We start from the raw sequence: 27,003 nt of genomic DNA on the forward strand, positions 1-27,003 counted from the left end.
TCATATATTTAAACTCGCTTATTTTATTATTAAATATACACAGGGAAGGTATGATTTTTTTTTTTTAATTTGGGCATGTGGTTTACAGGGATCTTAGTTCCCTGACCAGTGATTGAAACCATGCATCCAGCAGTTGAAGTGCTGATTCTTAACCACTGGCCCACCAGAGTTCCACTCCCAGAACATTCCTTGCTGTGGAAATTAGTTTCTATTTAGAGCTTTTACCTAAGAAACAGGGATTGGTGATATAAACCACTTTACTGTAATTTAGAATTAATCATTTAGGGATTTTTTCAACTTTATACACTTTTTCAGTTGTTCATGTCCAACTCTTTGCAAACCCATGGACTGCCACCCACCAGGTTCCTCTGTCCATGGGATTCTCCATGCAAGAACACTGAAGTGGGTTGCCATTTCTTTCTCTGGAGGATCTGCCTGACCCAGGGATTGAACCTGTGTCTCCTGAATTGGCAGGTGGATTCTTTTCCCCTGAGTCACCAGTGAAGCCCACACTAGTAGACTGTATTATTTAGATCCAGTGTTACTAAATTACAGGGTAAACTGTATATATTCTAAAAGTCTAAACTGTAACAAAACAATAATACTATTTCAAAATTAATACTTTTTCAATAATATTTTTCAAAATTAAGTTACTTGATGAATGTCAGTGTTTCCCTTGCTACATATTTTATAATTGCAAATATATTTTTTATATTTATCTAAAATTTTTCATAGTGTATTCTAATCATATTATGTTGACTGAATTAACATCTTTTATTGAAAATATAAAGAGAAGGGAGATATCTTATCCTGGACATCATGTATTTATTAATACTTCCAAAGTTATGTCAGCTTAAAAACACTGTTGTCATATTGAGACATAGCATATTAGAGACATTTTCCCATTGCAGCCTAAGTAAATAAAATTATAAAATGTGTTTAGCTAATTAAGCAAAAATTAATGATGTTATCCAAAAAGACTTCACTTCAGTTCAGTTCAGTCGCACAATTGTGTACGACTCTGTGACCCCACGAAGTGCAGCACGCCAGGCCTCCCTGTCCATCACCAACTCCAGGAGTTCACTCAAACTCACATCCGTCAAGTTGGTGATGCCATCCAGCCATCTCATCCTCGGTCGTCCCCTTCTCCTCCTGCCCCCAATTCCTCGCAGCATCATAGTCTTTTCCAATGAGTCAACTCTTCGCATGAGGTGGCCAAAGTACTGGAGTTTCAGCTTTAGCATCAGTCCTTCCAAAGAACACCCAAGACTGATCTCCTTTAGAATGGACTGGTTGGATTTCCTTGCAGTCCAAGGGACATTCAAGAGTCTTCTCCAACACCACAGTTCAAAAGCATCAATTGTTTGGCGCTCAGCTTTCTTCACAGTCCAACTCTCACATCCATACATGACTACTGGAAAAAGCATAGCCTTGACTCGACTGATCTTTGTTGGCAAAGTAATGTCTCTGCTTTTGAATATGCTATCTAGGTTGGTTATAAGTTTCCTTCCAAGGAGTAAGCGTCTTTTAATTTCATGGCTGCAATCACCATCTGCAGTGATTTTGGAGCCCCAGAAAATCAAGTCTGACACTGTTTCCACTTTTTCCCCATCTATTTCCCATGAAGTGATGGGACCAGATGCCATGATCTTAGTTTTCTGAATGTTGAATTTAAAGCCAACTTTTTCCCTTTCCTCTTTCACTTTCATCAAGAGGCCTTTTAACTCCTCTTCACTTTCTGCCATAAGGGTGGTGTCATCTGGATATCTGAGGTTATTGAGATTTCTCCCAGCAATCTTGATTCCAGCTTGTGCTTTTTCAAGCCCAGTGTTTCTCATGATGTACTCTGCATAGAAGTTAAATAAGCAGAGTGACAATATACAGCATTGATGTACTCCTTTTCCTATTTGGAACCAGTTCTAACTGTTGCTTCCTGGCCTGCATATAGGTTTCTCCAGAGGCAGGTGAGGTGGTCTGTTATTCACATCTCTTTCAGAATTTTCCACAGTTTATTGTGATCCACACAGGCAAAGGCTTTGGCTTAGTCAATAAAGCAGAAATATATGTTTTTCTGGAACTCTCTTGCTTTCTTGATGATCCAGTGGATGTTGGCAATTTGATCTCTGGTTCCTCTGCCTTTTCTAAAACCAGCTTGAACATCTGGAAGTTCACGGTTCACGTATTGCTGAAGCCTGGCTTGGAGAATTTTAAGCATTAATTTACTAGTGTGTGAGGTGAGTGCAATTGTGTGGTAGTTTGAGCATTCTTTGGCATTGCCTTTCTTTGGGATTCGAATGAAAACTGACTTTTTCCAGTCCTGTGGCCTCTGCTGAGTTTTCCAAATTTGCTGGCATATTGAGTGCAGCACTTTCACAGCATCATCCTTCAGGATTTGAAACAGCTCATCTGGAATTCCATCACCTCCACTAGCTTTGATCTTAGTGGTGCTTTCTAAGGCCCACTTGACTTCACATTCCAGGATGTCTGGCTCTAGTGGAGTCATCACACCATCATGATTATCTTGGTTGTGAAGCTCTTTTTTGTACAGTTCTGTGTATTCTTGCCACCTCTTCTTAATATCTTCTGTTTCTGTTAGGTCCAGACCAATTCTGTCCTTTATCGAGCCCATCTTTGCATGAAATGTTCCCTTGGTATCTCTCATTTTCTTGAAGAGATCTCTAGTCTTTCCCATTCTGTTCTTTTCCTCTATTTCTTTGCATTGACCACTGAAGAAGGCTTTCTTATCTTTTCTTGCCATTCTTTGGACCTCTGCATTCAGATGCTTATATTTTCCCTTTTCTCCTTTGCTTTTTGCTTCTCCTCTTTTCACAGCTATTTGTAAGGCCTCCCGAGACAGCCATTTTGCTTTTTTGCATTTCTTTTCAATGGGGATGGTCTTGTTCCCTGTCTCCTGTACAATGTCAGGAACCTCAGTCCATAGTTCATCAGGTACTCCATCTATCATACCTAGTCCCTTAAATCTGTTTCTCACTTCCACTGTATAATCATAAGGGATTTGATTGAGGTCATACCTGAATGGTCTAGTGGTTTTCCCTACTTTCTTCAATTTAAGTCTGAATTTCACAATAAGGAGTTCATGATCTGAGCCAGAGTCAGCTCCCAGGCTTGTTTTTGCTCACTGTATAGAGCTTGTCCATCTTTGGCTGCAAAGAATATAATCAATCTGATTTCGATGTTGACCATCTGGTGATGTCCATGTGTAGAGTTTTCTCTTGTGTTGTTGGAAGAGGTGTTTGCTATGACCAGTTCAGATGGTCATAGCAAACTATGACCATAGTAAAAAGACTTCAGGGAGGCATAAAATAAGTTAGAATGGTCACTGATGGGAAAAGTAGCCTTTTGAACATCTGATAATGGCCTTTGATTTCTGTGGACTCCTAATTCTCTCAGTAAATTCATTTATGTACTTCACCTATGCAAGGACATGCCTAGAGAACTAGAATGGTTCTAATCCTCTCTCTAGAAAATGGCAATAGATATGTTTTAGAAAGAGTTTAATTGTCAACCTAACCTCTTTCATTAAATCAACCAGTTCAAAAGTAACCTTGAGTTGGAATCTGTTTTGAATTGGTCAGTTTTAACTTTAAAGGAAAAACAAAGTCCATTCTTATGTCTACCTGTATGTAATTCTATAAGTATTTTCTTTATATCATTTTATGTGTGTCACAAACAGGGATTTATTTCTGTATACTATAGTAATATATGTGTTAGAAACACATCTTACAGTTCCTTGATAATAATAAATAAGATTATTGCATAGAAACTAAAAAGCATTCATTCTTTGCATTTAGAATTTATCAAGAGATATATATATAATTAATAGTATATTTATATTAATTAATAGAGCCAATGAGGTTTATATATACAAACACATGGAATCTATTAAAATAGATCTTTGAAACAAATAAATATAGCTACACTAGGCCAAATAATCAGTAAAGTGTAAATTTTAAAAGAGAAAAGTTACCAGTATTATTAATACTCTGCTTTTCACAATGAATGAATTGTGATAGTGGGAAAGGCTTAATTCTGTCTTGATACTAATGAGGCATGGTTTAAAATTTCACAAATTATCAAGTAAATTGTATTTATGATGTCCCTGGTGGTCCTCTTTTTTAGCAATGAATATAAATGACCCACGGAATGGATTATATTTAGAACATGGTAGGTACATCTGAGTCATTGGAAAAGACCTTGATGCTGGAAAAGATTGAAGGCAAAAGGAGAAGGGTGAGGCAGAAGATGACATGGTTAGATAGCATCACCAATCCAGTGGACATGGATTTGAGCAAACTCAGGAAGATAATGGAGGACGGAAGAGCCTGGTGAGCTGCATTCCACGGGGTCACAAAGAGTCAGACATGACTTAGTAACTGAACAACAACAACAAGATACATTTGATTTCTAGGGACAAAAGTCATGATTTTCTTATCCATGGTATTGCAGCTCACTTTGTATAGTTGGGTGTTAAATGGAGATGGAAATGCATATTGCTTTCAGATTTGCATTATTGCTCATTCATGTCACAGCAGTGGATAAATATTTAACAACAACTCATGTTGTTTGATTTTATAGCCTCTCTGTCTTAATAAAGTATTAAAAAGAGTAATTTTTAGTTGAGAAGAAAGAAATTAGGTCAGAAATATTTTAACCACAAATGAAAGTGTTTCCTGGTCTGAAAATACAAGCCCTATGTAATGGGGAAGGGATAATTTGATCTGATTCACTCCACCCCATCTCCAGGTCTTTTCAGTTCAGTTCAGTCACTCAGTTTTGTCTGACTCTTTGCGACCCCATGGACTGCAGCATGCCAGGCTTCCCTGTCCATCAGCAACTCCTGGAGCTTGCTCAGATTCATGTCCATCATGTCGGTGATGCCATCCAACCATCCCATCCTCTGTCATCCTGTACTCTTCCCACCTTCAATCTTTCCCAGCATCAGAGTCTTTTCCAATGAGTCAGTTCTGCACATCAGGTAGCCAAAGTATTGGAACTTCAGCATCAGTCCTTCCAGTGAATATTCAGGACTGATTTCCTTTAGGATGGACTGGTTGGATCATCTTGCTGTCCAAGGGACTCTCAACAGTCTTCTCCAACACCACAGTTCAAAAGCATCAATTGTTTGGTGCTCAGCTTTCTTCACAGTCCAATTCTCACATTCATTCATGACTACTGAAAAAACCATAGCCTTGACTAGATGAACCTTTGTTGACAAAGTAATGTCTCTGCTTTTTAATATGCTGTCTAGGTTGGTCATAGCTTTTCTTCCAAGGAGCAAGTGTCTTTTTTAATTTCATGGCTGCACTCACCATCTGCAGTGATTTTGGAGTCCAAGAAAACAAAGTCTGACACTGTTTCCAGCTGTTTCCCCATCTATTTGCCATGAAGTGATGGGACCAGATGCCATGATCTTAGTTTTCTGAATGTTGAGTTTAAGCCAGGCTTTTCACTCTCTTCTTTCACTTTCATCAAGCGGTTCTTTAACCTCTAAATGACTGAATTCATTGTTAGAAATCTCAACTCTATTCATGCTTTAAAACTCTCTTTCCAAACAGTCATTTCAATAGATGATACTTTGCTCATCTAGAGCTTGGAATTCTCTTCATCAAATCCAGAAGTCTTATAATATTTTTATATGCCAAATAAGAATAATAAGTTTTATTTTGTTTGTTCCTGTTTTATAGTTTTTTGAATTATATTGGGGCTATGAGACTTTAAATTGTGCTATATTCACTTGAGCTGCCACTCTGTGGCTTTTTTGCAGCTCAGCTCTCCTCTGGAAAGCTTCTTTTGAAGTTCACTGACAAAAAAGGCCTCCAAATTCTGGGCCAATACCTGAGTTTTCTCCATCCAGAATTTTGACCTCTCAGTTTTTTACTGCAATGGAAATCCTCCATGCCTTAAAAATATATATTTCCAAAATATGTTCCAGCTTTACCAGTTGTGTTCTCATTGAGTAGTTTTTTGACGTGACTTTCATGTATAGCCAGTTTATAACTATTGTTTACTAATCCAGACACAAATACAATTAACTACAATTTGTGGCCATATTTTATAAAATGTTGATGATTTTTGATATGTGAAAATGAAGCTATGAAAATCAGTAGAACAGTAATTATGGTAACTGGATATGAAATCAGTTGTAAATGCTTAAGATTATAGCAGAAGCATTATTATACATTTCACAAGAGGCAATAATCACCATTTAGAATAATTCCATTTTTGAGATAAATGAACTGATATATGTGACAGTTAACTTTGCACAAAAACACAGAAATACACAATGTCAATTACCAAGCTACAATTTTAGTTTCTATATCATTTATTATTTTCTTTGCATAACACCATGGCTAAACAGAAATCTACAATATCATACAGTTTAAAAACCTTCAAGAATAGCTCTTTAACTCTACAGACAAGGAAACCAAGACTCTAAGAGGTATATTTGAGCAAACAAAACTAGAATTTGTCTTGCCAACTTCCCACATCAGAACTTGTTTCTTTGAATCCACAGTATAGAAAAGTAAATTTAAATTAGGTTCTCTCTTTCCTTTTTTCAAGAATAACTTCATGAAAAGTGTGTTAATGCTAATGTAAGTGTCACTTAAAATAATTAAGGAAATTCTGTGTAGGCCAATTGCAATAAATAAACAACTTGAATGAGGAAAAAAAAGAACAAAAGACAACTTGATAATGAGATAATAATACACGCTGCATGAAAGCCAGTTAATTGAAGGTTTGTCATGACCAGTGAAAGCTACTTGTGAATCCTCTTGAGAAAATAATAGCCTGCTAAAAGAAGGAAAATAAATCAAGAGGAAGAGATTGCAGAAGAGTATAAATTAGCATATTTTTAATCTATGCATTGTCAAAATATAATGGTCACTCTTAGCTCAAAACAGAAGAGTACATAACTGAATGGATGTGTTAATCAAATATACTCCAAAAACATTTTAGCAGCCCAAATTAATGTTTCTATGTTTATCAGATCATTCCTTATGAGAAACACCTCATAAGGAGTTTTTTTTTTTTTTCAGAATTTTACCTCTTTAAAAATGCCCCCTCTTCACTTTTCTTCAGAATCCTCCAGCATGGAGTTACTCTTTAGCAGCACTGCTATGTGTTAGGAGATGCACTGGAACTCAGAAATATCTACCTAAATATGTTTCTTGGTGGCTCAGATGGTAAAGAATCCACCTGCAATGTGGGAGACTGGGTTCGATTCCTAGGTTGGGAAGATGCCCTGGAGGCGGCAATGGTAACCCACCACAGTATTCTTGCCTGGAGAAGCCCCATGGAAGAAGAGTCTGGTGGGCTACAGACCATGGGGTCACAAAGAATTGAACGTGACTGAGTGACGAAGCACAGCATATGTTTCTTTTATTTTTAGTTCATGCTGATCCTACTTCTGAATATACCACTTTTACCAGATAATAGATTGCTGCTAGGCATGTCCAGCTTGTGGAGGGATGAGTCAGATTCACTTGCTGGTGTATTGAGCAAAGTAAAACAAACATTCATTTCATTATCAATGCTAATCTTCTCTCTGTTATTCAGAGGAGAATAGGTGATTGCTGTTAGTGACCAGAGATGATTCTGCTCGCTACAAATGTCTGTCATTTCCTGACTAGGGTCTGTCATAGAAATAATGTGCTCTAGACTTGATCTGGTAGGTCAGATTGTAGCATTGCAGGGCATTCTGAAGGGTAAGCTGGATTTAAAGACTTTCTTCTTGCTCTGGACCATACTTATAACAGAGATTCTTCTGGTACTGAAATTATCTGTTCTGACTGCCAACATAGGAATTAGAGCAACAATCATTTCCTGTACTCTGGTCAGACTCTATCACCTATCTCACTGTGGGTGGCACCTTCGGAATTAGGGTTAGCTCAGAACTGTATCCAAACCTCTAAACAGTCATTATCTAACCTGTGAAATTTGGACTTTTTCTTTGGTTCAAAAATACCATTTTGAGTGTCCTCAGGCTACTTAAAATGAAAACAGAAGGCAAGGTATGGCATCCCTTTGTGCCAGTATGCCAGGGTTCCTCTTCAAGTTAATCAAACTGCTGTTTATTTAAGGATGTTGAATATAGGAACTGACTCCAATCTAAGAAATGGGTCAGAGACACAGATTTGGTGATTCGTTCATATCCCACTTCTTCACCTCTTTATACCAAATGATAAATGGTTCTTCAGTTTTTCTTATTTCATCTTAAACTTTACATTTTTCTACACAGATAAACACACATGCACAATATTATTAGAAGCACACACACAATTTCTTAAGCTAGCTGTTAAGGGAGGTTAAAGTACTCTCATATCAACACTGAATTAATAGGTTCAGTTCAGTTCAATTACTTAGTAATGTCTGACTCTTTGTGGCCCCATGGACTGCAGCATGCCAGGCTTCCCTGTTCATCACCAACTCCTGGAGCTTACTCAAACTCATGACCATTCAATTGATGATGCCACCCAACCATCTCATCCTCTGTCATCCCCTTCTCCTCCCGCCTTCAGTCTTTTCCAGCATCAGGGTCTTTTTCTATGAGTTAGTTCTTCACAACAGGTGGCCAAATTGTTGGAGTTTCAGCTTTAGCATCAGTCCTTCCAATGAATATTCAGGACTGATTTCCTTTAGGATGGACTGGTTGTATCTCCTTGCATTCCAGGGGACTCTCAAGAGTTTCCTCCACTACCACAGTTCAAAAGCATCAATTCTTCAGTGCTCAGCTTTCTTTATAGTCCAACTCTCACATCCATACATGCCTATTGGAAAAACATAGCCTTGACTAGACAGATTTTTATTGGCAAGGTAATGCCTCTGCTTTTTAATATGCTGTCTAGGTTTGTCATAACTTTTCTTCCAAGGAGCAAGCGTCTTTTAATTTCATGGCTGCAGTCACCATCTGCAGTGATTTTGGAGCCCCCAAAATAAAGCCAACCACTGTTTCCACTGTTTCCCCATCTATTTGCCATGAAGTGATGGGACCAGATGCCATGATCTTAGTTTCCTGAATGTTGAATTTTAAGCCAACTTTTCCACTCTCCTCTTTCACTTTCATCAAGAGGCTTTTTAGTTCTTCACTTTCTGCCATAAGGGTGGTGTCATCTGTATATCTGAAGTTATTGATATTTTTCCTGGCAATCTTGATTCCAGCTTTTGCTTCATCCAGCGCAGCATTTCTCATGATTTACACTGCATATAAGTTAAATAACCAGAGTGACAATATACAGCCTTGATATACTCCTTTCCAATTTGGAACCAGTCTGTTGTTTCATGTCCAGTTCTAACTGTTGCTTCTTGACCTGCATACAGATTTCTCAGGAGGTTAAATAGAATGTAATTAATTTACAGTGAATGGAATTAATAGGTAAATAGAATATAATAGAACACACACACAGTCCTATTCATAATCATATTCTTCAGTATTTTTAATGGATATAAATTAGTAATCTTCTCAGATTTTCTCTGTTTAAAAGCCTTTTGTACCCTAGTTGATAAGCTATAGGAACAAGCTATGGCAGCTCGCTGGAGTCTAAGGAGACTAAAATGCTCCAGTTCTCCATTTTATTGTAGCACTGCTACAGTAAGTGAGACCAAACTCTTTAGTTTTCATTATCAAGACTCAAAATTTGAGGAATGTCTAATTAGTTTAGCTTTAGTCAAAACTCAGATAGGAAAATATAAATACCTTGATTCATAGTCTACATATATTCATGACCAAAATGGGAAGGAGTAATTCCACAAAGGTTCCTCTTGTCTAAGAACGGGATGCAAGGTGCTAAAGTGAAGAAAGTTAATGAAGGTTCGGATAATTATGTTAGAGAAAACTCCCATTCCTAATTGAGAAAAACTACTCAAATTCATAACAATCTGTTCCTCTAGTGTTCTGATTATTATATTAGAGCTTTGTCTCCTATTGAAGGCCAGTTTCTCTCTCTCCTTGTGCTCATGATCATGACTGCATCTCTTCTTATCTCATAAGATTTACATCGCCTACTCTCTTTTCTATCTATTCAAGCCCTTGCTCAATGTGAACTTTTCCCATACTTTTCAAGTAAACTACTCAAGTTTCATCACCTTTAAACTTACTTTTTTTCCATCATGCTTCCTGAGAGCTATCTATAAAATCCACACCTCTTACACAGGGTAGCTTTTGAGGGTATTTTTGTTTTTGTTACTACTTGCTGCTTCATTTCTTCACCTCCAGCTTCTCTTTTATCTATTATTATATAACATTTAGCGGTATCATTGCACCTAAAAATCTTAGTAAAGTTGTATCTAATACTCTAAAAAAATATTTATTTATTTATTCGACTGTGCCGAGTCTTAGGTTCTGCATAGGGGATCTTTGATCTTTAGTTGTGGCATGCAAAATCATAGTTGTGGCATGTGGGAATCCAGTTCCCTCACCAGGGAGCAAACCTGGGCTCCCTGCATTGGGAGTACAGAGTCCTACCACTGGACTATCAGTGAAGTCCCTGTATCTAGTACTCTTGATTATTCACTTCTTGAAATACTCACTTCTCTAGCCATCCATGAAGTCACACACTTAAGTTTTTCCTCCTGTTTCTTTGGATCATTCCTTTAAAACTGCCCAGCTAATTCTTTCTCTTCAGTTTTGTCTTCAAAGTAAAATTTTCTCAATGTTGAGTCAAAGGTTGCTTTCTTTTTAATTAATTTCTTTGTCATGCTGAACCTCACCCAAGACTGTCATTTAAAATCTAGTGTATAATTGGAGTGAAGTAAGCCAGAAAGAAAAACACCAATACAGTATACTAACACATATATATGGAATTTAGAAAGATAGCAATGACGACCCTGTATGCAAGACAGGAAAAAAGACACAGTGGTGTATAACGGACTTTTGGACTCAGAGGGAGAGGGAGAGGGTGGGATGATTTGGGAGAATGGCATTCTATCATGTATACTATCACGTAAGAATTGAATCGCCAGTCTATGTCTGACGCAGGATACAGCATGCTTGGGGCTGGTGCATGGGGATGACCCACAGAGATGTTATGGGGAGGGAGGTGGGAGGGGGGTTCATGTTTGGGAACACATGTAAGAATTAAAGATTTTAAAATTAAAAAAAATAAAAATAAAAAACAAAACAACAACAACAAAAAATATAGTGTAAAAGCCAGGGTCTGACACCTATATAACCCATCTCTAAGCTGTAGTCTTATATGTACAGCTTCCCACTGAATATTATTTTATTGATTCACATAATTAAGAAAACACATGTTTAAGATCAAACTGATGATTGCTTTTCTCCATCCTGATAAATATTCCTCTTCCATTACGTCATTGATGAATGTCATCAATTTTTACCTAATTACACAAGATTCTGATAATACAAGAACATAAAATCATATATATCTGTCACCTCCTGAATCTTATGTAGAGAGCTTCAGTTATCAAAAAACTATATAAAAAAAAGAAATATGAAGCTGCAAAACTGGAGAATATATTTCAAAATGTTAAAGATTTCAGTGAACTTTTTTGTGGTGAGAATTGTGTTTATATAGAAAATATCTTTATTGACTCTTGTATTCATTTTTTAATTTTAGAAGATCATTTTTAGAGCTGGATATTGAAAGTTAGAAAAGAGATGGGGAGAAATAAACTGCTTTAAAGAATAAACTATGATGAAAATTTATTTTTCTAAGGATAAAGAGCCCTAAAAAGATGTGGGTTAGGAAACTGCAGAGGTTGAGAAAAAACTCCATAGAGTAAAACCTAAGACTTGGAGGAAAACTTATGAGTAAAGGTTCCTTAAGGAGTGTATTGTTCTGATATGTTTGAAAACAGCTATGTTGATAGCATCTATTATACTCCATTTATAGTATTAACCACCATGGCTCACTCCAACAAACAAACATGGACAACTTCCAAATCTTCATTTGAATTCTGATGAACACAATATCTGGTATCGGTATTATAGGAGGAATGAAGAAATTATATCACTTGCCCAGCTTATTATTATACCATGAAGAAAAGATATAGTAGGGATATGAGGCAAGAAATAAAGAATGGAGATTATATAGATTTTCAGAAAATATAACCAGTGATAGGAAAATAGAAGTGAGCTCAAAAAATTTTGCATTGTAAGAACAAAAATGGTAGGTACCTCTCAATAATTTTCACTTTTATATAATAAGATAGGTTAGATCCCCAGAAAGCTAGTGAAACTTAGGAAACCTGTATCACAGATGTCTGAGACTACATAAGGTTTTCTAGCCTGTACATAAAGCCATTTATTACACAGCTGACATTATTAATGATTTATCATGTTTGATATGGTATAATTGTGAACATACAGTAAATTTGAACATGCCTAGTATGTTGATCTTTGTTTTTCTTTCCTTTCTTTTTGTTTGTTTGCATTTTAGAATTATTATTGTTTTTGGCTTCTGCTACATTTTCGGGGGTTGGCATCAGAGGAAAGCTTGTAAGAGATAAAAATAGTAATTTAATGAAAGATCTAGTTTAAAAGGCAGAAATGACCATATGGAACAAGAACAAAAGGAAAACAAATTTCTTATTCTACTCAGTGCCTAAGTGGAGGTCTATTGAGTCTTCTGAATTGTTGATTTAACTAATTAGGGTTTACTTAAGTAACATGACTTTGGCACCTGTGAGTCACTTATAGACATGGGTATATAGAAACAGGGTATTTAGCAACATTTTAAGTGTACTCAACAGTTCTCCCAATTGGTCCCATCATGACTAAAGAGAGAAAAAAAGGAATAAATGAAACTAGGTTGGATTGAGTACCTGCTTGCTAGAAGAATAAAGCCTGACTGTTTTTAAGATAAGCACACATGGCTTTATTGTATTAATATGCCCCATCCCTTTAACTGAGTGGGTAAGTAATTTACCCAGTGTTGCACTGCTGGTAATTGACAAAGTTAAAATTATAAATTAACAATCTGGCTCCAGAGCCTCACATCTTTACCCATGACACTAAACTAACTAGTCTGGGTTTCAGTGGAGTTCACTGGGAAATTTTTAAAGAAAGGTAGGTAGAATGCCAATAAAGGTAATTGAGCCAATATTTTAGCAGAGTAGCTTGACAATATCTATCAAAATTTTAGAAGTTTATTCCATTCATACCAGAAATCCAATTAATGAATATATTATATTGCTGGATGGTGAAGGTATACAAAGGTACATATGGACAGAGATGTCCATGACAACAGTATTTATAATAGCAATGAAAAAATTAAAAGAAAATTTACATGGCCATCATTAACAATTGGTCTGGTGAGTCTATGCGTGGAATATTATGCAGAAATTTTAAAAGTAAATGGTGTTAAAAGATCAAAAAATTTCTTGATTCTTTCAATATAAGCATTATAAATGTTTTTATTTTATATTTATTAATTTATATGCACTATGGACATGAGGGTGAGCAAGCTCCAGGAGTTGGTGACGGACAGGGAAGCCTGGCATGCTGCAGTCCATAGGGTCACAAAGAGTCAGACACAGCTGATCAACTGAACCAAACTGATGAATGTATAAGTACATAAGAAACATTAACATGATTAACTATATCTGGGAGTAGTGGTATTAGGAATTGAAGGTGGCAGGTTGAAGGATGATGTTTCTTTTTCTTTTAATTTTTTTAAAAAGTGATTGTATTTATTTATTTATTTGGCTGCAGTCTTAGCTATGTGGGATATTTCATTGCAGCAGACAGACTCTCTAATTGTGCTATGTGGGCTCAGTAGTTACAGCACACAGGCTTAGTTGCTCTGCAGCTTGTGGAATCTTAGTTCCCCACCCAGGGGTCAAATCCACAAACCCCCTGCATTGCAAGGCAGACTCTTAACCATTAGACTGACAGGGAAGTCCTAATATTTCTTTTTATTTTATAGACACTTTTTTTTTTCCAAATGCTCACTATGGTCATCTGTTATATTAATAATTACTAGTTAATATAAAATAGCATTTTCTAATTTAATTTAAATGCATATTGGAAAAGGTTTACACCAAGTTTGAACTATATCCATAATGAACTGTGAAAATGTTATTTAAAAAAGTCAGAGGAGTCTGCCGGGAGGCACGAGTCCATAGGGTTGCAAAGGGTTGAACACAACTGAAGTGACTTAGCACACACACACATATCTTGAATTACTATAGAAAGGACTCTCTCCAGAAAAAGCTGAACTTGGCAGAAAATTCTTAGAAATGTTAGTATAAGTTTTGCCCCCGACCACCTGCTAAGATAATTTCTTCCAAAAAGCCTTGTCATTTCTCCTCTGACATATGAAGGGCTTGTAAGTCATTACTCCACCCTCAGAAGAAGAAAAAGATGAACAAAGTGCAAATAGACATCTCTTCTTAAATTAATCAGAGAATTGAGGTCAAAAGGCAAATTGCCACCTAGAACACTGGAGAAACAGGTGAATACAGCAGTTTCCTAAAGGCAGAAGCCACTGGAGCCAGTAACTGGAAGGAATATTTAAATGGTAATTGAGGAGGACTTGCTGGACCCTGAATGTGGTCTAACTTGAGAGTTAGACTACAGAGGGCCCAGTCTTAGATCTCTACATTCTTCCTCCACCACTCCTCACTTAGTGAAAGTTAGTGAAAAATCTCCCTTATCTTTTGGGCAGGTGAATGAAACAAGTAACTTTTAAAAATATGTCTAAGAGAAAAGTAACCCGTTTGAAATATGCCACCTTGAAGGTTCTCTGTAACACAGGCCTACCTCAGGAAATCTACTTTACTTTCACTGAAGCTTTATCTGACCGATAGAAAGGGCAACTTTAAAAATTCAAGCTCCTTCTAGCCTTGTTTTCACACATAAAGGGTCAAAAAAGACTTAAAAACTCTTTTGAAGTTTTAAAGTCACAGACAAGGTACTTAGGCCCACAAAAAAATTTAGATTTAATCATAAGATAATTACAATCATTCTCTCCTCATCAATAATGCTACATTATAGTAACAGTGGGTTATGAATGAGACATTACTTTGTCAACAAAGGTCCATCTAGTCGAGGCTATGGTTTTTCCAGTAGTCATGTATGGATGTGAGAGTTGGACTATAAAGAAAGCTGAGCACTGAAGAACTGATGCTTTTGAATTGTGGTGTTGGAGAAGACTCTTGAGAGTCCCTTGGAGTGCAAGGAGGTCCAACCAGTCCATCCTAAAGGAGATCAATCCTGGGTGTTCATTGGAAGGACTGATAATGAAGTTGAAACTCCAATACTTTGGCCACCTGATGTAAAGAGTTGACTCATTGGAAAAGACCCTGATGCTGGGAGGGATTGGGGGCAGGAGGAGAAGGGTACGACAGAGGATGATATGGTTGGATGTCATCACTGGCTCGATGGACATGAGTTTGGGTAAACTCTGGCAGTTAGTGAAGGACAGGGAGGCCTGACATGCTGCAGTTCATGGAGTCGCAAGGAGTTGGACATGACTGAACAACTGAACTAAACTGCAATGATGAATGAGACAGCTACAAGAGAGAAACTCTATGTAAGAAGAATTTGCTAGGGAAACCCAAAGACCATTGTAGAGGAAAACAATGACATACAAGGAAGCTGAATTCTCTGGTCCTTAAAGCTAGAGCCAAGAGTAAGCACAGTCTAATCTCTAGAGATATAAAACTTCACAGTAAAGGCCTGTTTACATGCATTGCTATCACATAATATGTCATATCTGTATTTAAATTAAACGTTACCAAGTATGCTAAAGGCAAGAAAGAACAGTCTGAAGACAAAAAAGCAAGCACCAAAACCACACTCAGATATGACAAAGATTTTGGAATCATCAAACCAGGAATTTAAAACAACTATAATTAACATTCTAAGGAACTTATAGGCAGAAACATAGACAACATTGGACAACATATGCTTACTGTAAGGACAAAGATAAAAATTCTTAGAAAAAAATCAAAAGGAAATGCTAGAAAAAATTAAAGCATAATTGAAATAAAAAATGTGTTTGAAAGGCTCATAAACAGACTGGAAATAACTAAGAAAAGAATCAGTGAACTTGAAAACATGTTAAATAGAAACTTGTCAAACTGAAATCCAAAGAGAAAATAATGAAGATTCCCCCAAATACCCCGAAAGAATAGTTTTTAAGAAAGTTGTGCATATCTTTCATTTCCCCCTCATTATTTGTTATCATAGCTATGGCAGAACTCAGATATCCTAAAATCTAATTACATGATTCAAAATTCCTTGAATTTCTAAATTAATTGTAGGTTAGATAGTTGACTAGACACTTGAACCAACTTCATGACAATTTTTAAATTATAATTATTTGCAGTTATTTGTTTACTGTTTTATCTCTGTAGCATGTGTCATTACTATTAATATTTTGTTCACCAAATATATATTCATTAGTGATTAAATAAATTTTTTGGAATATTTTTACTTATGCTTTGTAAACTGCATTAGCATTCAGTTCAGTTCAGTCACTCAGTCGTGTCCGACTCTTTGCGACCCCATGAATTGTAGCACGCTAGGCCTCCCTGTCCATCACCAACTCCCAGAGTTTACTCAGACTCATGTCACTCAAGTCGGTGATGCCATCCAGCCATCTCATCCTCTGTCCTCCCCTTCTCCTCCTGCCCCCAATCCCTCCCAGCGTCAGGGTCTTTTCCAATGAGTCAACTCTTCACATGAGGTGGCCAAAGTATTGGAGTTTCAGCTTCAGCATCAGTCCTTCCACTGAATACCCAGGACTGATTTCCTTTAGGATGGACTGGTTGGATCTCCTTGCAGTCCAAGGGACTCTCAAGAGTCTTTACATTGACATAGATACAGACCTTCAGATAGACAAAGTGTACTCAACTAAACAAATAATTGAATAGGCTAACAAATGAGGCAATGCAGTTATGGACATGAGACATAATTCCACTTATTTTTCTTTTTTCTTTATTTTTTTTTAATTTAATTTTAAAATCTTTAATTCTTACATGTGTTCCCAAACATGAACCCCCCTCCCACCTCCCTCCCCATAACATCTCTGTGGGTCATCCCCATGCACCAGCCCCAAGCATGCTGTATCCTGCGTCAGACATAGACTGGCGATTCAATTCTTACGTGATAGTATACATGATAGAATGCCATTCTCCAAAATCATCCCACCCTCTCCCTCTCCCTCTGAGTCCAAAAGTCCGTTATACACCACTGTGTCTTTTTCCTGTCTTGCATACAGGGTCGTCATTGCTATCTTTCTAAATTCCATATATATGTGTTAGTATACTGTATTGGTGTTTTTCTTTCTGGCTTACTTCACTCTGTATAATCGGCTCCAGTTTCATCCATCTCATCAGAACCGATTAAAATGAATTCTTTTTAATGGCTGAGTAATACTGCATTGTGTACATGTACCAAAGCTTTCTTATCCATTCATCTGCTGATGGACATCTAGGTTGTTTCCATGTCCTGGCTATTATAAACAGTGCTGCGATGAACATTGGGGTACATGTGTCTCTTTCAATTTTGGTTTCCTCAGTGTGTATGCCCAGCAGTGGGATTGCTGGGTCATAAGGTAGTTCTATTTGCAATTTTTTAAGGAATCTCCACACTGTTCTCCATAGTGGCTGTACTAGTTTGCATTCCCACCAACAGTGTAGGAGGGTTCCCTTTTCTCCACACCCTCTCCAGCATTTATTGCTTGCAGATTTTTGGATCGCAGCCATTCTGACTGGTGTGAAGTGGTACCTCATTGTGGTTTTGATTTGCATTTCTCTGATAATGAGTGATGTTGAGCATCTTTTCATGTGTTTGTTAGCCATCCGTATGTCTTCTTTGGAGAAATGTCTATTTAGTTCTTTGGCCCATTTTTTGATTGGGTCATTTATTTTTCTGGAATTGAGCCGCATAAGTTGCTTGTATATTTTTGAGATTAGTTGTTTGTCAGTTGCTTCATTTGCTATTATTTTCTCCCATTCAGAAGGCTGTCTTTTCACCTTGCTTATAGTTTCCTTTGTTGTGCAGAAGCTTTTAATTTTAATTAGATCCCATTTGTTTATTTTTGCTTTTATTTCCAGAATTCTGGGAGGTGGATCATAGAGGATCCTGCTGTGATTTATGTCGGAGACTTATTTTTCTAGACACCAGAACTTTGAGAGGGTAAATGTCTGTTGCTTCAAGCCACCAAGTTTTTCATATTTTTTATAGTTGTGCTAGGAAACTAATGGAGTTATTCTATCAACTACTTGGAAAATTGTTATTATAACTGAAAACTTAAAAGTGTCACTCATTTTCAAATTGTTATTTATATATCTCAATTTTTGACATAGGCCAAGCATTTACTTTGAGTATGGATGAGTTTCTTGGAGTTTACCACTAGCTTTGTTGCATAAAATGAAAACTATACATTCTAAACAGTTTCTGTTTCCTTAAAGTACAATAAGAACAAACTTTGGCCACCTGATGCAAAGAGCTGACTGTATGGAAAAGACCTTGATGATGGGAAAGATTGAAGGCAGGAGGAGAATGGGGGTGACAGAGGATGAGATGGTTGGATGGCCTCCTCGACTCAATGGACATGAGTTTGAGTAAACTCCAGGAGATAGCGAAGGACAGGGAAGCCTGGCATGCAGTTGTCCATGGGACTGCAAAGAGTCAGACACAACTGACTGACTGAACAACAAGAACAAAACATAAACCAAAGAATGCATATTGAAAAATGTTTCTAGGTTTTTTTTTGTTTTACAAGTCTCTATATATTTCTTTAAAAATATATTATTGTTGTAATGATTTCTAATAAGATAAATATATTTTAACCAACTTGTCATTTTAGTCTCTTGAAAATTTAGTTTTTTACTTAGTATTCAAAGAACTGGCATTTTCAAAGAATTATATTTCAAACTATAGTATTCAAAGAACTGTATTTTTTCAGCAATCAAACCATACACTTATAGGATTAGGTGCAAGTGGCATAAATAAAATTTGGAACACTTGCAACTGATGTTTAATAAGCAAATGAGTGGGAAGCCCTTGTTGCTCAGTGTTAAAAAAAAAAAAAAAATCTGCCTGCCAATGCAGGAGACACAGGAGAAGCAGGTTTAATCCCTGGATTGGGGAAGGGAAGGAGGAAGAAATGGCAACCCACTCTAATATTCTTGCCTGGAGAATCCCATGGACAGAGGAGCCTGGTGGGCTACAGTCCATAGAGTCACAAAGAGCTGGACACAACTGAGCAACTGAGCACACACATGAATATATGAGTAAGTTGGTGGGAGTGTACTTGAGAGCATTACATGCAGTATGACCCTAACATCAGCCAGTCTAATGTTTGAAAAAACATAGCTCTGATGTTTGGGGGCTGAGGTTATGTGGAGGTCAGAAGAGTCACTCTGGTGTCTTGTGCATATGTCTCCACGGCAATTATAATATCTCTTCATGTGTCTTTATTTCCTTTTGGGTATGCAAAAAAGGACATCTCTACCCTATCCATGAAAATATCCTGTCTGGCATAGTGACTGATATAGTAAACATTGCTCTAATCTGTTAAGTGAATATGTTGATAATCAATGAATGAATAAACAAAAACATTTTACTTTAAAATACTTTCTAAAGACAGTGGTAGTTATTTGAAAACAGTCATTAAGGGGAGATTTTTGATTAGAAAATCAGCTAACTCCTCTGGATATAACAAAGGACACCAGTGTTCATCATCCAACTATTTTTCTATCTCTGTGTAGGTTATTTAAAATTAAAACACTTTGTACAGATGAGGATATATGGCACAGGAAGACCTTTGTCATATACTTAGTAAAACAGAATAGATCTCCAAAGAAATTGAGGCTTTCCTGTCTGTGGAGATTAATGGAAATGTAGGCAAAATATTAGAAAAAATTCAGGAATCTCTTCAAAACAGATGAAAATTACTTCAGTAATATTAACAAAGCCATGATACATTTTAAGCAGTGATACAATTTTGATTGCTCAGAATTATTAAAACCAATTATAGAGCTAGAATGCTTTTGTTTGCACTGTGACTGATGCTCTTTTATATCTTATAGTGATAGCTTTGGGACAGAACCCCTGTCTATTAAACAAATCACCATGTCTCCTCTTTTCCTTCTTCTGTGTGTTAAGACATTATGTTTTTATGGCCAGCATTTTTTTTGTAGGAGTATATTGTAACCCTAACAACCTTAACTTTAGAGGCATCTTGAGCCTCTTGAATATAATTCAAAAAGTTCATAAAGAACTTTATTTTTCTTAAGGAGTTACCTGGTCTGTTTATATTTTTATGGAAGGGATTTGAAAAATTCAGCGTGTTCCCTCCCCTTAAAGTAGACCCACTGAAGTGTTTAAAAAAGAGATCCTACTCTCACAAATTAAATTCCCATCTTTCTAGGGAAGAGAAATTGATGGTCAAATATTTTTAAGTAACTTCTTGAAAAATTTGTTTAAAAATGGCCTTCATATTGAGAGATTATTGATGACTTATTAAAAGTTCACATGCTTTATGTCAAACTAAAATTTCAAGGTCTAATGGTGCAATGAAAGATTCATACATTAATGTGTCAACAATGATATCTTTTCCTTCACTCTATAGTTCTAACCTCAAATTTATACACGCTGGAAAAAAGTAAAGGAGAACTGGACCATATAGCATTTATGGTTTACATATTTATTTTTCATTTTCCTTTTGGAAATATATGTAACATCAGTTCAATGAAGTATTAAAGAAAATGCAATGAGAAAGCCTCACTGAAATTAGCATTTTTAACATACTAATAGTTGTGATACTGAACTGCAAAGCAGTACCCCAGGAATTCCTGAAGAGTCATGCTGCCATCTATTGACAATGTGGATGTCTTTTAATGGTTATACAGTGCAAGAAAAAACATTTTTTTTAGAATATGTTTTCCAAAAATCTGGTGTTTCTGAAAATATCTACTTTGTATAATAAATATATGGCATTCAAAATTATAATACATTATTAAATTTGTAGAAAGTGATTATTAGTGAAATGTTTGGTACCAGCAAATTTGCTGAATTTTGTAGAAATTTTTGAGTACTAGTCTGTAATTTGAGGAAAATGTAGTAACTGATCCCGTGTTTATCACAATACTGTTTTCCTATATTTACTATATTCTATAGAATAGGATTCATATGCATTATTAGGAATGTAAAACAACATTTTAAAAAGTGAAACAGTACTTCAGCATATTGATTATTTAGAGAAAGAAAAACGTATGTGTGATCAACCAACATAGATTATAAAACCATGTTTACCAATTTTCTTTCTGTTATTTCATGATACATTACATTAAGATGAAAGTGAAAGTTAGTTGCTCTGTCCTGCCGAAATCTTTGTGACCCCATGGACTGTAGCCGTCTAAACTCCTCTGTCCATGAGATTTCCCAGGAAAGAAACTGGAGGGAGTTGCCATGCCCTTCTCCAAGGAATCTTCCTGACCCAGGGATTGAGCTTTGGTCTCTAGCACTGCAGGCAGATTCTGAACCATCTGAGCCACCAGGGAAGCCCTATTAAGATGGAAAGCACCTGTATTTCATGTCTTCTGAAGCAGAGACTTCCCAAAGAGAGCAAGACAAAACTGTAACTGGACAGTTGGAATTTAAGTTACTAAACATTTTGAATCTAGGCCATATATAGTTGAGAAAATCCCCTCAGAATTTTTCTCTCCTCTTTTCCTATTCAGATATTTAATGTGTCAATATTTAGTATAATAGGATGCCAGATGAAGTGAAAATAAACAGATATGTCAACTGCTTCTACTTTCATGGCTGGAGACAACAAGTATTTGCTCATCCTAGATTATACATGCCTCCCATTGACCAGGAAAAGTGCGTAACAGAATGTTGTAGTTTGAAAGTTTTCTCTTTAGATCCTTTGTTTTTATAGCTACATTCTGTGAGAGTGCACTGATGTGGCTTGAGATTCCTGAATATTTTCGGAGGTAATGACCAATATTCCCGACATTCTATTTGGGATAAGTTTACTCAAACCAAGGTTTTGAATATGAAATTCTCAAAAAAAAAAAAAAAAGAGGGGAACTGCTGTGGTGAAATAATGTCAAACAAGGGCAGAGTGGTGACGATGGAGTACTGGCAGCTGGACCTGAACCTTTCTGGTCTGCCACTTTGCCTCTTGGTCCTGTGAATTTAATGAGCTATGATCTTGCACTCTAACAAGGACATCTCTATAGTAGTGAACATGTGTCCAATAGACTGGGCAGAACAGTGTCCACAGAGCCAATTTTTCAAAAAGTAAGTATACTATGTAAATATACATACTCCGTTTTCTGTTGACACCACTTAAACATCCTTTCCATCAAAATATAATAGTAAAATCACAATTTTATCAATATTTACATCTATGTCAAAGATAGCCTTTGATCCAACTATCAAGGAAATATTTAATTTTCCATTCTGTATAAGCATTAACATATTTATGAGAAATAACTATGTCATCAAACTGAATTTAATTTTTTTTTTTTACAACTTTCATATACTTCACTCCAGGTTATTGGAAATATAGCAATTTGCCTATTGCTAACCATCTGTGGTTAAAGTACTGCTGAACATATATATAGCACTGAAATGCATATCTAGAGGACACCTATTAATACTTACATCAAACATTTTAGTTCATGTTCTCCTCTGTTTATACCATAAATGTGGGGAAATTTGCTAGGGAATAATACAAGGATACAGTTTGGAACCCTTCACTTTTTGAACCCTTCAATCAATTGCTTTACAATCCACTAAATGTAAAATGGACTGAAAATCCAACAGATAGCAATTAGTTGAAACTGTTTTGCTGCTAAAAAAAAAATAATAATAAGTGTCCTAGAATATCTAAACTTTCAAAGAAACTAAATGATATCCTCATGACTTCCTTGTAGTCAATCTCTTTCAAGCAGTGTAACTCAATAATCAGCTCAGTGGGAGAGGAAGTAATTCTAACTGTAGCCTCTCAAGAAGACATTGTAGGATACCATCAGAATAAAAATACAGAAAGATGATAGATATTCTTTCTTCGCTTTGCCTGTTCAATCTTACTCTAGGTGATAAAAACTTTTGCTAAGGTGAAATCTCTGATAGGCCCCTTAGCTCATCTACAAACTCTATAATAAATGTAAATTTTCCCAACTTACAAAAATATCCCTTATAGCAAATTAGTTTGTCTGGTTTGGAATTACACAAAACTAAAGTTCTCTTTTTTTTGAGGTGGAATATCCCCTGATGTGAAGAACTGACTCAATGGAAAAGACCCTGATGCTGGGACAGATTGAAGGTGGGAGAAAGGGAGGACTGAGGATGAGATGGTTGAAAGGCATCACCGAGTCAATGGACATAAGTTTGAGTAAACTCCAGGAGTTGGTGATGGACAGGGAGGCCTGGTGTGCTGCAGTCCGTGGGGTTGCAAAGAGTTGGACATGACTGAAGAATTGAACTGAACTGAGAGTTGCTTTATAATGTCGTACTAGTTTCTGCTGTACAAAGTGGTAAATCAGATATATTATATATATATATATATATATACATACATACACACACACACACACATACACACACACACACACACACACACACACACACACACACACACACACATATATCCCTTCCCTACCACCCTCCCTTCCCCCATCTCACCTAGGTTATTACAGAACACCAAACTGAGCTCCCTTGCTGTATATACAGCAGGTTCCCACTAGCTCTCTGTTTTATACTTGCTGGTGCACATACAAAAATTCCAGTCTCCCAATTCACCCCCGACCATGTCCATCTGTCTATTCTCTACATCCACATCTCTATTCCTGCCCTGCAAAGAGACTCATCTGTACCGTTTTTCTAGATTCCAAATACATGTATTAATATATAATGTTTGTTTTTCTCTTTCTGGCTTCACTCTGTATGATAGACTCTAGATCCATCCAGATCTCTACAAACAGCTCAGTTTTGTTCCTTTTTATGGCTCATTACCATTCCATTATATACATGCACCACTTATTCTTTATCCATTCATCTGTTGATGGACATTTAGGTTGCTTCCATGTCCTGACTAATGTAAATAGTGCTGCAGTGAACATTGGAGTGCATGTGTTTTTTTGAATTATGATTTTCTCAGGATGTATGCCCAGGAGTGGGACTGCAGGGTCATATGGTAGTTCTATTTTTTAGTTTATTAGGAATCTCCATAGTGTCTGTATCAATTTACATTCCCACCAACAGTGCAAGAGGGTTTTTTTTCTCCACCCCCTTTACAGCATTTATTGTTTGTGGATTTTTTGATGACGACCAGTCTCTGATGTGAGGTAATATCTTATTGTAGTTTTGATCTGCATTTCTCTAATAATCAGTGATGTTGAGCATCTTTTCATGTGCCCCTGGGCCATCTGTATCTTTGGAAAAATGTCTATTTAGGTCTTCTGCCCATTTTTTGATTGAGTTATTTTCCCTCCCAGCTTGCCCTTCTCAGAGGCTATGCAAACACTGAGAGAAAGGGAACATTAGTGACTTCTTATTTTATCATTCTTATGTTTCTGTCCTTTCTTCCCCATGCACTAGACTGTCCCTGTCTTTCTCAGGGAAAGCTGGAGTAGGAAGAAATGGTAGGGGGCATAAAAGATCTAATTTTGCACTTAAATAATTCAGTATTGTTTTCCTCTGGAAAAATCTATTGATTAAAGCTCATTTTCTTTCTTGGGTTGTCTTGGAGATTTCTCAGAATTCTTTTCAGGGTCCTAGCAAGTGGCTCTTTTGCCTTCAGCTGGCTTTTCAACCTCTTTGTCAATTACCACAACCATTGTTATACTCCAGCCCCTTTGGGTATATGCTGCTTCACCCTCTGAACACCATTCAGAACACAGTTTTGCTTTTAAAGCAACCATTAACAGACCACTTCCTGCTAATTCCACAATGTTGATCTTCTGTAACAGAAAATGCAGGCGTTTGCAAATGAAACCATCTACCTTCCTACCAGGGACTCATTCATCCAGTAGCTCCCCTTTCACATTTTTTTTTTTTTTTTTTGTCTAGTCAACTCTGATACTAGTTCATGGTTTCCTCTATATTCTAGAGAACACATAACAATATTCTCTAAGTAGTGTCTTCACAAGACTTGAAATGAGGAGTGATTATTTACCAACCCTCTCCAACCTTTTCACCACACAGCAGCTACTCCTGCGATTTTCACAATCTAAATTCTTTTTTATGCCATCAAATTGGTAACAGCTTAAGCATTGCAAACTGGTTTTAAATACTTCCTTCTGTAAGGTCATCTAATGTCTCATTTTGGAATGTAGGACTACTCAGCCACTTAATTTATGTTTTGTTTTTTTAGCACCCGACTCTTTGCAACCCCATGGACTGTAGCCCACCAGGCTTCTCCATCCATGGAATTTTCCAGGCATGAGTACTGGAGTGGGTTGCCATTTCCTTCTCCAGGGGATCTTCCTGACCCAGGGATTGAACTAGGTCTCCCGCATTGCAGGCAGGTGCTTTAACATCTGAGCCACCAAGGAATCTCAAGCAAAACACAAAAGTGATACCAAGAACGAATCACACACACACACATTCAAAATGGAGTCTCATTTCAAGAAGCTGACACTAGGGTATAAGGATATCACACTAAATACACTATGTCCCACACTGAAAATACAAATAATGAAGTGAGGAAATCTGAATCATGTGTGTGTGTGCACTCAGTCACTTCAGTTATGTCTGATTCTTTGTGACCCTATGGACTGTAGCCCACCAGACTCCTCTGTCCATGGGATTCTCTGGTCAAGGATACTGGAGTGGGTTGCCATACCCTCTTCCAGGGGATCTTCCCAACCCAGGTACTGAACTCGCATCTCCTGAATTGGCAGGTGGATTCTTTACCCACTGAACCACCTGGAAAGCCCTGTCTGAATAGTGAAAGTGAATGTGAAAGTGAAGTCGCTCAGTCATGTCTGACTCTTTGCGACCCCATGGACTATATAGCCCATCAGGCTCCTCTGTCCATGGGATTTCCCAGGCAAGAATACTGGAGTGGGTTGCCATTTCCTTCTTCAGGGGATCTTCCCAACCCAGGGATCGAACCCGGGTCTCCCACATTGCGGGCAGATGCTTTACCATCTGAGCCACCAGGGAAGCAGGTATCAAATCATAATGGGAAGATTATCACAGGAACACTCCCCAAGTTTTTTTGTGTTATAGTCTGCTTTGAGGAAAACAATTCAATCCTTAAAAATAAAAATACAGGACTTCCTAGTGGCATAGTGGATAAGAATCTGCCTGACAATTCAAGGGACACAGGTTTGATCCCTGGTCCGGGAAGATTCCACATGCCACAGAGCAACTAAGCCTGTGTGCCAGAACTGCCAAAGCCTGAACACTCTAGAGCCCAAGAGTCACAATTAAGGGGCCCCTGTGCTGCAGCTACTGAAGCCCTTGGATCCTAGAGCCAGCAAGTCGAAACTACTGAGCCCACACGCCTAGATAGAGCCTCTGCTTTGCAACAAGAGAAGCCACTGCAATGAGAAGCCCACACACCTCAGCCAGAGAGTAGACCCCACTTTCTCCAACTAGAGAAAGGCTGCAAGCAGCAACAAAGACCCAGCACAGCTAAAAAATAAAGTAAATAAAGCAGTGTACATGGCAAAGACATATTTTAAAAAATCAAAATTTAGGCCAAAATTTAGAGCCACACAGTGCCCAGGTAGAGATCAGGAAAAGCTGTCATTTATTGTGCACTAACTGTATATCAAACTTCCATTATTATTATTATCACTTAGTATGAATTTAAAAAAAAAAAAAAAAAAGGACCACACAGCTTAAGTAAAGTATTCTTATCATGCCCATTCATACACAGTTGTTCAGTGGTAAAATGGGATTTATTAGGGTCCTGGGTTCCAGTAGACATGGAATCTGAAGAAAAACAGCCATGCTTGTGTTCTGATCACTACCCTACTCCTGTTAGGGATACATTTGCCACCATATGACTTCATATGGAAAACCCATAGCCAGAATATAGG

The sequence above is a fragment of the Capricornis sumatraensis genome, chromosome 17, assembly GCF_032405125.1.
Source record: "Capricornis sumatraensis isolate serow.1 chromosome 17, serow.2, whole genome shotgun sequence".
In the NCBI taxonomy this organism is placed as follows: domain Eukaryota; kingdom Metazoa; phylum Chordata; class Mammalia; order Artiodactyla; family Bovidae; genus Capricornis; species Capricornis sumatraensis.